This window comes from Rattus norvegicus, chromosome 12 (genome assembly GCF_021556685.1).
Source record: "Rattus norvegicus strain SHRSP/BbbUtx chromosome 12, alternate assembly SHRSP_T2T, whole genome shotgun sequence".
NCBI lineage: Eukaryota > Metazoa > Chordata > Mammalia > Rodentia > Muridae > Rattus > Rattus norvegicus.
In genome coordinates this window covers 41,858,092-41,873,562 of record NC_141545.1, presented here as the reverse complement: position 1 = coordinate 41,873,562, position 15,471 = coordinate 41,858,092, and the positions used below count along the sequence as shown (strand labels likewise).

Sequence of the window (15,471 nt, the reverse complement as noted above, 5' to 3'; positions counted from 1 at the left end):
GGGAAGAATGTTGGAGAGCCAATGAGATTCTCTGTTTTGAGGCAGGGACTCTTAACTCTGGTTGCTTTAGACTCCTGGTAATTGTTCCCGCTTGCCCTACCAACTGCTGCGATTACAGGTGTGAGCCACCAGGCCGATGGAGCTTTTAAATAATACTCCCCTTGCCTCCAGTGCTGGGGACAGGGGCCAGAGGATGTGTCTCCACCTTACAGTGTTGACTGAATGTAGCTGCTGTGACTGCTGACGTGTGTTACCCGCCTAGTGTATGAGCTGCTACTTCTGGTTTCTCTGCCAGCCCTTTGTGTGCTAACCCTTAGCTTAATTTAGTAAAGGTAGCTGTGCAGTGGTATTCTAGTGCATTTCTCTGGAGAGATGCCTCTGTGCTTCAGAGTACTGGTTCCTCTTCCAGAGGACCTGGATTTAATGCCTAGCGTATACATGGTGGCTGACAACTGTCTGTAATTCCAGTCCCAGAGGATCCAATACCAGTACCCTCTTCTGGCCTACACAGGTCGCTCAGAGTGTATGGGCGATGTTTGTAGGCCATGTACAAATTTACTTCCACTTTGTGTGTGTGTGTATGTATGTATGTATGTATGTATGTGCGCATGTGCATGTGTGCATGTGCATCTCAGGGCTAGAACTTAAGTTGTGAATCTTGGTGGCCCTAAGTTTGCTTTGTTTTGTTTTCCACTCAGCTGGACTCCGTTCCAGGGAGTAGTCCTGACCAAAGTCTGTCTTGGTTAGTATTCAATAAAGCTTGCTTCAAATTTGGCTTAAAAAAAGTTTTGTGAGGTAGAGGCAGGTGGATCTCTGTGAGTTCGAGGCCAGCTTAATCTACAAAGCAGGTTTCTGGGATGCCAGGATTGGTACACAGAGAAATCCTGTCTTGGAAAAAAAGCCTTATTCTGTAGCTCAAGCAGGTCTTGCTCGAATAATGGTTATGAGGTGCTGTATCTGATAGTACATGGGGTTTTACAAAGTTGAATGTAAGTTAAAAGAACAGTTTTAAAGGGTGTTTACACTAGCTTTTACTGTGCAGTTACCTTTATTGACATTCTATGGGTTTGTGTGTGTGTGTTGGGGATGAGGGTTGGGTATTTGTAGGCCAGAGACTGATGTTGGCTGACATTGCCTCTCATTGAGCCTAGAGCTAACCAGTTGGTTGGACTGGTTGGCCGGTGAGTTCTGGGGATCTGCCGTTCTGCTCCCTCGGTACTGGATATACAGATTGATGCTACTGTGCCTGGCTTTTGGCTTTTATGTGGGGCTAGGTATCAGGAACCAGGCCCATATATTTTGTGGCAAGCACTTTATCTAGTGAAAACAAAACTCGCTCCCTAGCTCGTCTTTGGTTTGTGTTGGGGTCAAGGAGGGAGAATGAATAGCATTTAGAGTTTGTCCAGCTCTAAAGGGTTTCTTTCGGGCCAGGTGTTGGTATACATCTTTAATCTCAGCATTCAGGAGGCAGAGGCAGGCAGATCTGGCCAACCTGGTCTACAGAGTTTCAGGACAGCCAAGGATACATGAAGAAATTCTGTTTGGACAAAACAAAACAAAACAAAAGAGATTCTACATTGCTAGCAGTATATTACATTAAGAATGTCTTTAGTGTACAGTGTATGTGCACACGTGTGTGCCAACAGGGCACGTTCAGTGTCCGGCTCTTTATCTCTGATTTACTCCTTTGAGGCTAGGACCTGAGGAAACCTGGAGCTAGGCTGTCAGTGAACGATCTCCAGTGACCTCCTTTGATTAGTGATGGGGTTGCAGGTGTCTAGCTCTGTAGAAATCAGTGTTGTAGACTGACTAGTAAATCATCTCCCCAATCTCTCAAGTTTTGTGAGAATGCCTCTTTGGGCTTAAAAACGTTTTTTTTTTAGGCAGGGTCTAAACTAGCCCTGGCTAGTTTCCCCTGCCTACAGAGTTCCCCTACCTCTGCCTCCTGAGTGTTGGGATCCACGGTCTATGCCACCTCACCTGGCTTTCTTTAGGTTTCCTAATCTGTGTTGTTCCACAGGCTTATTAGGGATTTCTTGCCTTGCTACAAATGTTTGTTGAGTCCCTTTAGTGAATTTCTGTCTGTTATGCTTTTCAACTTGAAAAGTTTTCTCCTTTTTAAGAAATTATGCATGTTTCTGTGTGTGTGCATGTTTGTATGTGTGCATGCCTGTGTGTTTGGCTGGGCCCCTAGATGGCAGAAAGGGTATTGGATCCCTTGGAGGTGGAGTTACAGATGGCTGTGAGTTACCAAGTGGATTCTGGGAATTGAACCCAGGGCCTTTTAGAGGGCAGCTTGTGCTACTGCTTAGCCGTCTTTTCAGCCCATGTATTAACCAATTAACCAACCAATTAATTAATTAATTATTATTTATTTTATGGCCGGGTTCTTACTATGGAGCACTGACTGGCCTTGAACACACAGTGGTTTTCCAGCCTCTGCCTTCCAAGCACTGGGGTTCAAGGGCTGGATACCTGTTTCCCTTACTGCTCTATTATTATTGTGTGTAGGTGTGTGAGCAAGGGTAGGCAGAAGTGTTTGAAATGCTCAGGACCTGGGTTCAGACTCGGGACGGTAGGTTGCACGACAGTTGATTGGAACAGATATCTCACTGCTGCCTGGGGTTTCATTTCTTTGCCCAAGGCCGTGCGTTCCCCAGGTAAGTAAGGGAGTAACACTGAGTGGAAGTTCTGCTGTCTCCAGTGACTTGTCTTTCTGTGGCTTTTTGATCCTGCGTAGTAAGTGATCACACTGTCCTGCGGCTGGTCCTGTTGGAGCTACTGCCTTTAGCGATAGTCAGGGTCTTTCTAGTGTGTGTATCCACCGTGCCCGACGGCCTTTCCTGCCTTGGCCTCCCAAGCTGGGCATTGTAGCTATGCACCCAACTGCTTTTAGTTTTAGTTTTTAAACTGTACTTTGGGTTACAGAAGCAGTTTGTGTTTCCTGTTTCTCTACTTAGTTGGTGAGATCATGATTTCCTAGGCTCTGTAATTTTTTTATTGAAAAGTGGATATTTTAGACAATATCTTATAGCAAGTCTGGTTCTGGGTTGGAGCTGGGGCCGCTATTACTATTTACAGTTGGGCAGTATTACAAGAGTATAAAGGAGTTGTGTTATTAGAGTCTTAGAGGACTAACCTACAGTGTAATTACATAGCTTGGGGCCCCTGTAGCTCTTAGGCTGTGTAATCTTATGGGACCACTGTACGTGGCTTATGTGTGGTGCATCGCTGTGTGCTGACTGCTGAATGGCTACCGCGCAGTCGGCCATTTTACACCTGACTTGTAGCCCTTAGGTCTGCAGTCTGGACCACAGTGGTTGTGTAGGACATCACATTAACTGTCAATGGGATGATACTGGGTTTTGTTTATACATACACACACACACACACACACACACACACACACACACATAAAATTTGGCATGTATATGTGGATATGTGTACATAGAAGTGTGCAGAGGAGAGCTCATCCTTGGGTCTGCCACCCTGTTTTTTTCAACTGAAACTCACCTTGTAGAGCAGGCTGGCCTGGAACTCACACAGATCCAACTGCCTCTGCCTCCTGAGATGAGGGATCAAAGGTGTGGATCAACACGCCCAGCCTGACACTTAGCTTTCTGTACCCAGTGCTGGGAACTGAGCTTAGGTCCTCCTGCTTGCTTGGTGCTGCTCTGGGCCATGAACTCCACGTACTGATTGGCCAGATCTGTACCTTCGAAGGGCAGTTCCCGGACTCGGAGTTAGACACTGGTTTTTCAATTGCTTACCTGCCGCCTTCCCACGTGTCCATCAGACCTACTGGAATTGAATTTCTTTTGAGCTCACCAATTTTCTCTTAGTGCCTTTGACCACAAGCCGGATACTTTTAAAGCAGCTTGGATTCATTTTTCTTGTTTTTGAGTCCCCATGTCCAGCCCTGAAGTTCCCTTAGTCACTTTAGTTCTTCACATTCTTTTTGCAGATGGTGTTCATTCCTTTGGGAAGATGTTGTAAGCTCTCTGACAAATTGTGTAAAATAGCATAACTTTGTGTGTGTGTGTGTGTGTGTGTGTGTGTGTGTGTGTGTGTGTGAGAGAGAGAGAGAGACAGAGAGAGAGAGAGAGAGAGAGAGAGAGAGAGAGAGAGAGGGTCGAGACAGGGTTTTATGTAGTCCTGATTATCCTGGAACTCTACAGACCACGATGGCTTCAAACTCAGATTCCCCGCCAAGTGCTAGGATTAAAGTCTTGTGCCACACCTGTCACATAACCATTTTAATCGTCAAATTTTTTACAAAACTTAAATTTTCTGTCTATGGGCGTTTGGCCTGCATGTATGTCTGTGTACTAAGTGCTACATGTTGCTTGCTGAGCTCTAAGGAAGGTATTGGATCCTGTGGTCCTAGAGTTACAGTTGATAGGTGCCATGTGGCTGCTGGATATTGAACTCAGATTCTCTGAAAGAACAGCCAGTTCTTTCTTTTTTTAAAAAAAAAAAATTATTTTGGGGTTGGGGATTTAGCTCAGTGGTAGAGCGCTTGCCTAGGAAGCGCAAGGCCCTGGGTTCGGTCCCCAGCTCCGAAAAAAAGAACCCCCCCCAAAAAAAACAACTTATTTTGTGTGTACTGTATTTTGCCTGTATGCATGCCTGTCAGCCATCTCTTACCCACTGAGCCCCGGTTTTATTCACTTGTAAAACAGTTTCTGTGATCACAAAGGAGATTTGGTATGCCCGATATGCAGTGGTCCCTTTCCCCTTGTGTTTGGTTCTGGGGATCCTGTTTTGTCTCTGTGACTGTGACTGTCCGCTCTCCATGCAGTTGTGCAGGCTCGCTTTCCTGTTAGCTTGTTTAGTTTCGCATGCTTCGAGAGTCCTTTGTGTTCTAACACACCAGAACTTGAGGGAGTTGAAAGGTTTATTTTTGTTACTTTTTAAAGTTAGTGTGTGTTGGGTATGTGGGGTATATGCATGTGAGTGTAGGTGCCCATTGAGGCCAGAAGAGGGCACCTTCCCTGGAGCTGGAGTTACAGGCAGCTTGTAAGCTGGGAACTGAACTGAGATGATCCTGTGTTGTCAGACCAGGAAGTACTGAGCTGTCTCTCCAGCTCTGGAGAGTTCTTTCTTTATGATTAATACAGCATTCCGTTGTCAGTGGGCCACATGTTACCCCGTGTCTGCCACTTACCCACCAGTGTGCATCTAACACTCTTCCCGTGGCGGGTGATACTGCTTGGGTAAACATGGTATGTAGCTGTCCTCGATGACTCGCTGCTTCACTCAGGTTCTGTGATATATGCCCAGAAACAGAACTACTGGATCTCGTGGTCATTCTATTTAAAATTTTCCCAATTACTCTAGTTTGTATTTATTTATTTGATGTAAATAATGCCCTTTACTGATTTCATTGATATACACAGTGTCTATTGGTCGTTCCCCACTCCCAAAATTTTCTTTCTTTTTTTTTTTCTTTTTTTCGGAGCTGGGGACCGAACCCAGGGCCTTGCGCTTGCTAGTCAGGCGCTCTATCACTGAGCTAAATCCCCAACCCCTCCCAAAATTTTCTTAACCCGATTCTATTCCTGCTAACCCCCTTTTCCCCAACCAATCCCCCCTCCATTTTTCCTGTCTGTTTGTTGTTTGGCTTTTGGTGACTGCTTACTTTGATGAGAGTTGCTTACATGATTGTAGGTTGGGAGTTACTTATGCAGAAGGGTACTACAGCACTGAAGACAAGACCCTCTGGCAGCTGTTCATTTCCAGTAGAACCCCTCCCCCCAAGATGGGTGGGACCCTAAGATCCCATGTCCCGTCTGTGCTGTGTTATGGGTACGCCCAGTCTTGTGTAGGTAACCCCAACTGCTTAAGTTCTTGAGCACAACTGCTGTGCCTTATCTGTACACTCTGGCCTTAAACTCCCAGCGCCCTCCCTGTCTGGTTCTGTCTGACCGTGGCAGGGGTGATGCACATGGAAGTCTTGTTTCAGGCCTAACGTGCAGTGGTCACTCATTCTCTGTACTTGGACTAGTTGCTGCCTCTGACCAAGCAGCTCTAATCTATAGGGATGGACAGAAATATTTACAGAGTAACTTGATACCATGTCTACTTAGAAAAACAGCACTAGCTTGTCTCCATATAGCCCGTAACTCTCCTAGCCGTGGACTCTTGAGTAGCTTTATGGTGTCAGACAGGCATGAATATTCTCCTGTGGAACAGGCCTTACATCCAATTAGAAAGTGCCCCGCTCACTAAGTGATGCCATTGCTGTAACAGTTGCACACCTTGGTGGATAGGTTGGTGTATGCATGGCTTGTAGGGTTCACTTCAGGGTGAAGATTCTGTTCAGGTTCATATCAGTCTTTCTTCCGGGCAGATTTCGAGCACCTTCAGGAGCTGTGAAAGCTAGCTAACCATCAGGGAAGCCCCTGACTCTGTTACAGTGGGCTTTCGTTGTCCTGTATCCACAGTATGTGGTGTCTATGTCTCTATTAGTAAGAGCCGTAGTGTCTACTTCTGATGGCAACAGAGCGATTGCAAGACCCTGACCAACGACTCTCTGTTTGATTAATGTGGGCGTGTCAGACACGTGTACACGTGCGCGCACACGCACACACACACACACTCACATGCACGCTCACGCTGTGTATGTTTGTGTGCACACAGGCCAGGGGCCTTTGTGGAGCCAGTTCTCACCTTCCACTCCCTTTTATGGATTCCAGGGATGCCTTTATTCACTGATCTGTCTCAACAACTTGTGTGTTTAATGATTTAAGGAGTCACCATGTTAACCAGTGTGGCACTCCATCTTCCCTTTCTACCAGTGGTACACAAGGGCTCTGATTTTCCTGCTGCTTTCACTTGCTTGCTAATTTCTGGTGTTTGTTGGAGACAGTGTTGGAAATAATTCACGGCTTCCTGAATGGTAAATATGTCAATTCCTGAGCTATGTAAGCTGCCATAATGGGTGTGAAATGCAATTTCCTAAAAACTAGTGATACTGAGAATGTTTTATTTTTATCTGTTTGAGGCAGGGTCTCATGGAATGCAGACTGTTGTTAAGTTCACTATGTAACAGGGATGGATGTCCCTCCATTCCTGATTCTCTTACTCCACCTCCTGAATTCTGAGTCTACAAGGACAGGCCACTATTTGCTGCTTAAACATCTTCTTATTTTTAGATTAATTTCATGATTTATTTACCTGTATGGGTGTCTGCAGAGGTCAGTTAAGGATGTCTGATCCCCAGAACTGCAATTGTGAGCCATCTGATGTGAGTACTGGGATCTGTCCCCATCCTGGCTCTTTGGAAGAGCATCAGGTGTTCTTTTTTTTTCTTTTTTCTTTTTTCTCTTTCTTTCTTTCTTTCTTTCTTTCTTTCTTTCTTTCTTTCTTTCTTTCTTTCTTTTTTTTTTTTCGGAGCTGGGGACTGAACCCAGGGCCTTGTGCTTGCTAGGCAAGTGCTCTACCACTGAGCTAAATCCCCAACCCCTCATCAGGTGTTCTTAATTGACCTTTGAACATCTATTGATCTGGTGTCCCCCCCCCCCCCCCCCAGAGCTGGGGATCGAACCCAGGGCCTTGCGCTTGCTAGGCAAGCACTCTGCCACTGAGCTAAGTCCCCAACCCCTTGATCTGGGTTTTGTTGGTGGTGGTATTTTGGTTTTGTTTGTTTTTTGCTGTTTTTGAGCTAGGTTTTTGGTTATATTTTTGTTAGTGAATTATAGAGTTCACACACCACTCCTCCTTAATATTGAATGTTGGCTTGAAGAGGCATATTGCATGTTATCAAAGCTGGTGCTAAATTCCTGAGTTCAAGAGCACCTTCTTTTTCAGTCTCCCACACAGCTGAGACTACATCATAAATCACCACCCTAAGGCTGACTCTTAAGTTATGATGCTTTTAATGTTATATTTAAGAATTCAAAGTCACAGCCATCAGTAATGGTCACACCTCTAATCCCAGCACTCAGGAGGCAGAGGCAGGCAGATCTCTGAGTTTGAGATTACCCTGGTCTACAGCGTGAGTTCCAGGACAGCCAGGGCAACACTGAGAAATCCTATCTCAAAAAACAAAACAGAAGAAAGAATCCAAGGTCACAGTGCTGATTTTCCTAGGAGTTTGGTGATTTTAGACTTCCTTGTTTTCTTTTGAGGAGGTCTCACTAAGTAGCTCTGCCTGGCCCAGGACTTAACATGTAAAAAACAGGTTGTTCTTAAACTCAGAGATCCACTTACCTCTGCTTCTCAAGTGCTGGGATTAAAAGCATGTACTCCCTCTCAGGTTTCTCTTTTTAAATGTGCATTTGTGTGTATGGATGCCTGGTGAGGCTAGAAGTAGGAGTTTGATCCCCTGGGACCAGATTTAACAGTAGGTTGAGCTGCCATGTGGGTACTGGACCTGGGTCCTCTGCAAGAATAAAGCCTCCCAGGTTGGGGATTTAGCTCAGCGGTAGAGCGCTTGCCTAGGAAGCGCAAGGCTCTGGGTTCGGTCCCCAGCTCCGGGGGGGAAAAAAAAAAAAAGAATAAAGCCTCCCTAGTCCCTTCCACTTGTTTGTTTATTGCAGGCAAGCAGACATGTGCATGGGAATGCCATAGTATGCATTGTGGAGGTCAGAGGACAGCTTTCTGGAGTGATTTTCTTTCCACCTTGTGTGTCTGTGGGATTGAACTCAGGTTGTCAGAGGTGACAGTAGGTGCTTTTCCCATCTTGAGCCACCCAACCTCCATTTTTCTTTTTCCTTTTCTTTTTAAAGATTTATTTATTTTATTTATATGAGTACACTGTAGCTGTCTTCAGACACACCAGAAGAAGGCATCGGATCACATTACAGATGGGAATTGAACTCTGGAAGAGTGGTCAGTGCTTTTAACTGCTGAACCATCTCTCCAGCCCCTCTATTTAATTGTTTTTTAAAGATTAATTTATTATGCATATAGTGTTCTGCCTGCATGTATGTCTGCAGGCCAGAAGAGGGCATCAGATCCCATTTCAGATGGTTGTGAGCCACCATGTGGTTGCTGGGGATTGAACTCAGAATCTCTAGAAGCGCAGACAGTGCTCTTAACCTCTGAGCCATCTCTCCAGCCTCCTGTTTAATTTTTAATGAAATCTTTTTTATGTTGAATTGATCACTTTGGATTTAGCTGACAAGGGTAACCTACCAGTGGTGGTTAGGATCTTTTGTGCATGTGTCTCTCTGTCCTGATAGATACAGGTGCTTGATGAGCGTCTTTTGTAGCACTTGGTGTCTTTAAGGGATTTGCAGGAAAGTAGACAGACTGGTATGATGACCCTTGAACACCTGCCACTTCAGTACTTAGCAAGTCACGCTACGCTGGTCTTGCTTCATACACCATCTCTTTCCTTCTTCCTGTTACTCTGAAGCAGTATAGAGGTTATTTCATGTGCAGGTTTTCTTATAGTAATACAGCCAGCATTTTAAATTATTTTAATTTTTAAGATTTATTTTTATTGTTTTGTAATAGGTATGTGTGTCTGCATGTGAGTATGTACACATGATTCCAGGTTCTTGGAGGTATGGATGCCCTGGAGCTGGTGTTGTGATGGTTGTAAGTCACCTGATATGGGTCCAGAGAACTGAACTCTCTCCTTCAGGAAGAGCTGGAAGTGCTCTTAACTGCTAAGCTGTTTCTCCAGCCTCCACCTCTTTTTTTAAAAAATGAGATAGTATAAAAAAAAAATTTACTGTGGCTGGTCTGGAACTTTATTTGTATTTTCGTGTACACTGTGGGTGGTGGGGGTGGGCACATAGACTTAAAGGTGGTCAGAGGGTGATTCGAGGGAGTAAGTTCTCTCCTTCTATGATGTGGGTTCTGGGGATTCAGCTGAGGTTGCCAGTAAGTACCTGTACTGGCTGAGACATTGTGCTGGTCTGTCTTTACTGTTTGAGAGTCAGTATTTGTCTCATGTAGAGCCTCTCTGGTTGGAAAATGACAGAGTCCACAGGTCCGCAGTCTGAATGTGTTTATTGCCAGCATGATGCTACAGGGGGAGCTCTGCATGAAGCGGTAGTCAGAATGTGTGGCCACCTACGGTTCTGCATACCGACACCTTCAGCTTATGTGCACAGGTACTCAGGAAACATTAAACCTGGGTCCCATCCCAAGACAGCTCCTTATTCTAAAGCCCAGAGAAATTGGAAATCCAAAACCCAAAACCTTTCTATTCCAGGTACCCAATAAGGCTACTTAACTTAGTTGTTATGAAATAGATGGTTGGTTCTAGTGCTAGTGAAGGAATGGAGAGCTGGAATATACCTCAGTGAGCAGATGCTTGCATAGCCTGAAACTGGGCACTGGTGCTCACCTGTAATCCCAGCACTCGGGTGGTAGAAGCTGGAGGACCAAGAGTCCAGGGTTGCCCTCTGCTACATACAGACTTCAGGGCCGACCTGAGATACATGAGACTCATGTCTCCACCCCCCACACCCCCTCCAGAGCCCCACAACTAAAAATAAGTGGGTCGAGACCCCTTTGGAGTGCCAAATGACCCTTCATTCACTGTAAAGACATGGAAAACACGCATGCACATTACGATTCGTACTCTGGCCTCACTCGTAAAGATCTGCCTGCCTCTGCCAACAGTAAAATTGGATTTTTTTTTAAAGAAATTTTTTTCAAAGATTTATTTATTTATTATATATAAGTACACTATAGCTGTTCAGACACACCAGAAGAGGGCATCGGATCTCATTACAGATGGTTGTAAGCCATCATGTGGTTACTGGGATTTGAACTCAGGATCTTTGGAAGAGCAGTCAGTGCTCTTAACCATTGAACCATCTTTCCAGCCCCGTAAAATTGGATTTTAAAAATTTTATTTTGTAGTATTTTTAATTTTGTGTGTGTTTTCTTTGGATAATGAGCCCATTAGTGTAGGTGTCCACAGAAGCCAAAGGTGTTGGATGCTGCTGGAGTTGTAGTTACAGGGAGTTGTGAGTTGCTCAATGTGGGTACTGAACAGTGAACCAGCATCCTCTCTGGAAGAGCAGCAGCGCTCCCAACTGCTGAGCCTTCTCTTGACTCTCAGCCCTCTTCTTTCTTTCCTTCCTTCCTTCCTTCCTTCCTTCTTTTTTTTTTTTTTTTTTTTGAGACAGTCTCATTTTGTAGCCTTGGCTGGCCTGAAACTCAACTCAGAAAGGCAATCCTTGTCTTGAACTCAGAGATCCTCCTGCTTCTACTTCCTGGGGTTAATGACACCATATCAAGTGAATATTTTTTTCTTTCTGATATTATAGGATTAAATAATTCCCTTTCCTCCCTCCAAATTCCCCTCCTCCTATTCTCCTTGCTCTTTTTCAAATTTATTACCTCTTTTTTCATTGTTATTTCATGCATATATGTTTATGAGTATATTCCTAACTATAATCTGATCAGTCCGTCTCTCATATGTATGTTTTCAGGGCTGAGCGTTTGTCATAGATAACCAATTAGTGTACACTTTCCTGGAGAGTGTCCGTTACTGTCACTCTCTGCATTCCTAAGTTGCTTGTAGTTGTCTGTAATCCTTGTGGGTTTTCTCCCATCCACTTTATGTCTGTCAGTGTTGTCTCCGCTCATGTTACAGCAGTCATGTTGGTGAGACTTTATGGTTACAGCTTGTGACATTACTAGGAAACACGATCTCACAGCAGACTCCCTGATTCTTTGGTTCTTACAGTCTCTCTACCTTCTCTTCTGCAGTGTTCCTGAGCCTTAGGTAGGGGGGAATTTTGTAGATGTATCCACTGGTTCTGGGCTCCATAATGCTGCATTTTGATTGGCTGTATGTTTCTGTAATGGTCCCTATCTGCCAAAAAGAGAAGCTTCCTAGATGAGGTGTGAGGACTACACCTATCTGTGGGTATAAGGACAAAAATGTCTAGAGTTGAGTTAGGGGTTCTGCTGTTTTAGTAAAGAACCGTAGGGTCCCTAAGCCACAGCTTCACTGGCACTGAGTAGCTGGCCAGGTTTCCAGGACCAGGGTATGGCTTTTCTCTTACTCAGTGTGTCTTAGGTCCAATTCGAGAGTTGTTGGTTACTGCCAAGGTGTGTGTGCCACTACTGCACCCCAAGGGTGACCCCACCATGCTGGTCATTGCTGTAGTTCATAGGCATCACAGCTGGGTAGGGTTAGAGTCAGACTGCTGGTTGCTTGCCTCCTTTGTAAGCTTGCATGTGTCACCGTGAAAGCTAGTCTGTCGGGGGGAAGCATTCGGGTCAGTTCCAGCTCAGGTGCCTGTGGGTCCTGCCTCTAAAGTGCATGGTGTCTTCAGCAATGGAGACTGATTTACTGTCTACCTCAGGGTCACCCAAGGGCAGTAGCAATATGTCGTATGCTTAAAAGTCTTGGACAGCCCTGACCAACAACTCAGAAGAGGGGTTCTCATGTCTGAGTATTGTTGTTGTTTTTTTTTTTTTTTTTTTTTTTTTTTGGTTAGCATGCCTTTGGCTTTTGGAGAAAGTATTGTCAGCCCAGATGAGACAAATACATCGAAACTATGTATGTAATACCCTCTTTCCTCCTCTAATATTTACCTCCCTAGAGATCTTACCATTTCCCTACTATCCCCTCCCTCCCCAATGCTTTTTTTTTTCTTATTTGTTTTTTGTTTTGTTTGTTTTTTGAGGCAGGGTCTCTGTGTAGTCCTGGCTGCCCTCGGATTCACTATGCTGACCAGGCTGGCCTGTGCATTTTAAGTGCTGGGATTAAAGGTGTGTACCACGACACCTGTTTTCAATGGTTCCTTTTTACTTTTCTCTTTTCTGAAGTTACTCCAGAATATGTACTCACACCTGAAGTTTTGGAATTAGGCACCTCAGATGAGAGAGGACATGTGACATTTGTCTTTATGGGTATGGGTTTCCTTACTAAATATGTTTTTTTCTAGTTCCAACTATTTACCCAGCTGGACCCTAAGGAGGAGGTGGCTCTTTTAAAGACAGGTTCTCACATAGTCTAGGCTGGGTGCAAGTTCTCGAGTAGCTGAGGCTGGCCTTGAACCCACAGAGATCGACTGCCTCTGCCTCCCCAGTGTTAGGATTAATGGCATGGGCTACCACGGTCTGTCAAATTGCTTCTGTTTTAAGACTTATGTTTTAAGTCTTTGCAGTGCTTGCAAAGGCCAGAAGAGGATGTTAGATTCTCCTAATCTTAAGAGTTACAGGCAATTTCGAGCTACCCCACAATGTTGCTATAATAGAATCAGACCTGTGGAAGAACCTTTAATACCGAACCATCTTTGTGGTCCAGACCTTGAACTCCTGATCCTGCTTCTTAGTGCTAGGATTGCAAGTGTGTGTCACTGTACCTGATTTTTGTGTGGTACTGGGGGGAAAACCAGGGCTGGCTACACTCTACTAACTCAGCCTGTCTTTTAACCCTTAATTGTAAAGTTTGAAGGGTGCCAGGAAGTTCTTGGGTTGTGATAGGATCCTAAGAGTAAGAACGCATACCCCGGGAACAAAAGCCCGGGCATCGATGAGGTGCGCCTAGCTGCAGCAGGCCTTACTGCACATGGAGTGGGTTGGGTGGTTTGGGTCAAGGTTCACGTCCATCAATTGTGAAACAGGTGGTTGGTCAGAGTCCAGTGCGAAACATTGGACTTGGCTCATAGCCAGACCCAGGACAAGTTAGAAGTCAGGTTCTTCAGGTTTTTCAATTCTTTTTTTTTCCTTCTCTTTTCAAATGGCTCCTGACTGGAATGTACAGGTCAGAGGACAACCTGTGAGAGTTCTCTCTATGAGGACCCAGAGGATAGAACGCGGGTTGTCAGGCTTGGTGGCAAGTGCCTTCACCTGCTGAGGCACTCTGCAGGTGACAAGAACATTTTTACAGTGTGCGAAGCATAGCATTCTAGAATCTCTGGAAGAAATGAGAGGCCATCCAGCCTAAGCCAGCTGTCCTGAGTGAGTGAGGTGAGGAAGACAGTTGGAGAGTGGAGAGACTAGGTAGTGGGCTGCCTTGGAGTTCTGCTAGCCTGCTGCCGTGAGTTGGCAACCCTGCTCTAGGCAAGCTCTTCATTGACTTTTCAGATTTTGACTCAAGTGGAGCGTGTGGTTGCTCTATGAAGATGGAATTTCAAAGGCTGGACAGAGGTCCCAGTGCTTAAGGACATTGGCCGCATGTACAGGACCTGGGTTTGTTTGTCAGCACTCACACGGCTGCTCAGAACATTCTGTAACACCAGTTCCTGGGGATCAGTGTCCTCCGGGCCCTGTGGGCACCAGGCACATAGAAGGTGCACAGACATGCAGGCAGGCGGGCGCTCAGCCACACGTACATTTAAAACAAAAAATCCAAAAAACCCAACAACTTTAAAATGGGATTTCAGTTGTGTTGTTCACAACGTGTGGAAGAGAAATGTAGGATTCCTTGTTATTTGTGAGAAACTCAATCTTTTCCCTTAGAAGAAGGCTTAGGTTGTGCAGGCTCTATTGAACTAACAGAGGATGGAAAGGATTGGTGGAAACTGTACCAGCAAGGACTGTGCATCGTGGTTTCGTTTGTCTTTCTTGTCATTCTCTAAATACAGTCGTGTGTGTACATTCTCTAAATACAGTCGCTACAGTGTAGCGTTTACATTTGACTGGATATTAAATACTAAACATCTTTGAACATCTTTGAATTTTGCTTCTGATGGGATCTCGGACAAATCCTCTAGTTCACTTGAAAATAGTCCCCGTTACACGGCACCATTTGATAGCTGAGTTTATGTTGTTTAATGCGGGCTTTGTTTGTCTCTGCAGTGCTGGAACCTGAGCTTAGGACTCAAAGCCACTAAGCAAGCACACTTGACCACCGAGTGAGCCACCCCAGCCTGGCAGCTGAGTCTTGTGTGCTGTGTCTTTCTAAGGGAGAGGGTGGTAAGGAAAGGCTTGGTGAACAATTCCTGAGTTTTGACAGTGTAGCCCAGGCTAGCTCACTGCCTAAGCTGGGATTACAGCTGTGGACCACGAGGCCTGCCATATCACATGCCAGATCTGACAGAGACGTGGTGTTTAGAAGTCAAAGTGTTTATAATTATCTCTGATGTTTAAACATTGATTTATTTGTGTGTGTGTGTATGTGTGTGTGTGTGGTGTGTGGGGTGTGTGGGTGTGCATGTGTGTGTGTGTGTGTGTCCCAGCATACATGTAGTGGGCAGAGGACAGTTTATAGAAGTTGATTCTCCTTTTGTTGTATGGTCCTGGGGATTGAATTCAAGTCTTCAGACTTGTAGCTAATGCCTTCTGAGCCTTCTGAAAAGCCCTGCTTTAACTTAATTTTGGTAGTTTTTTCCTGCAGTTATAAACACTTAGTTGCTTTTAGAGATGGAGAAAATGAGAGCTGATTGGGGTGTCAGTCAGCTCTGTTGATCCCAAGTGTGTGCCACCGCGCCTTGCTTCTAAGAGTACGGCTGCTTTGCGTGCCATTGTCCTTCAGTCCCTTACTGGGGTAGGGAGATGAGGTGTGCTCTACAGCCCTGGCTGAGCTCACACATGGCATCCCAC

At 45.2% G+C, this 15,471-nt stretch overlaps 1 protein-coding gene across 50 annotated transcripts in view; it reads left to right on the top strand.

Annotated features, from left to right (window-relative positions):
* Positions 1 to 15,471, top strand: part of Atxn2 (ataxin 2) — a 95,092-nt gene that overhangs the window by 13,236 nt on the left and 66,385 nt on the right. The gene's annotated exons all lie outside the window — the stretch shown is intronic.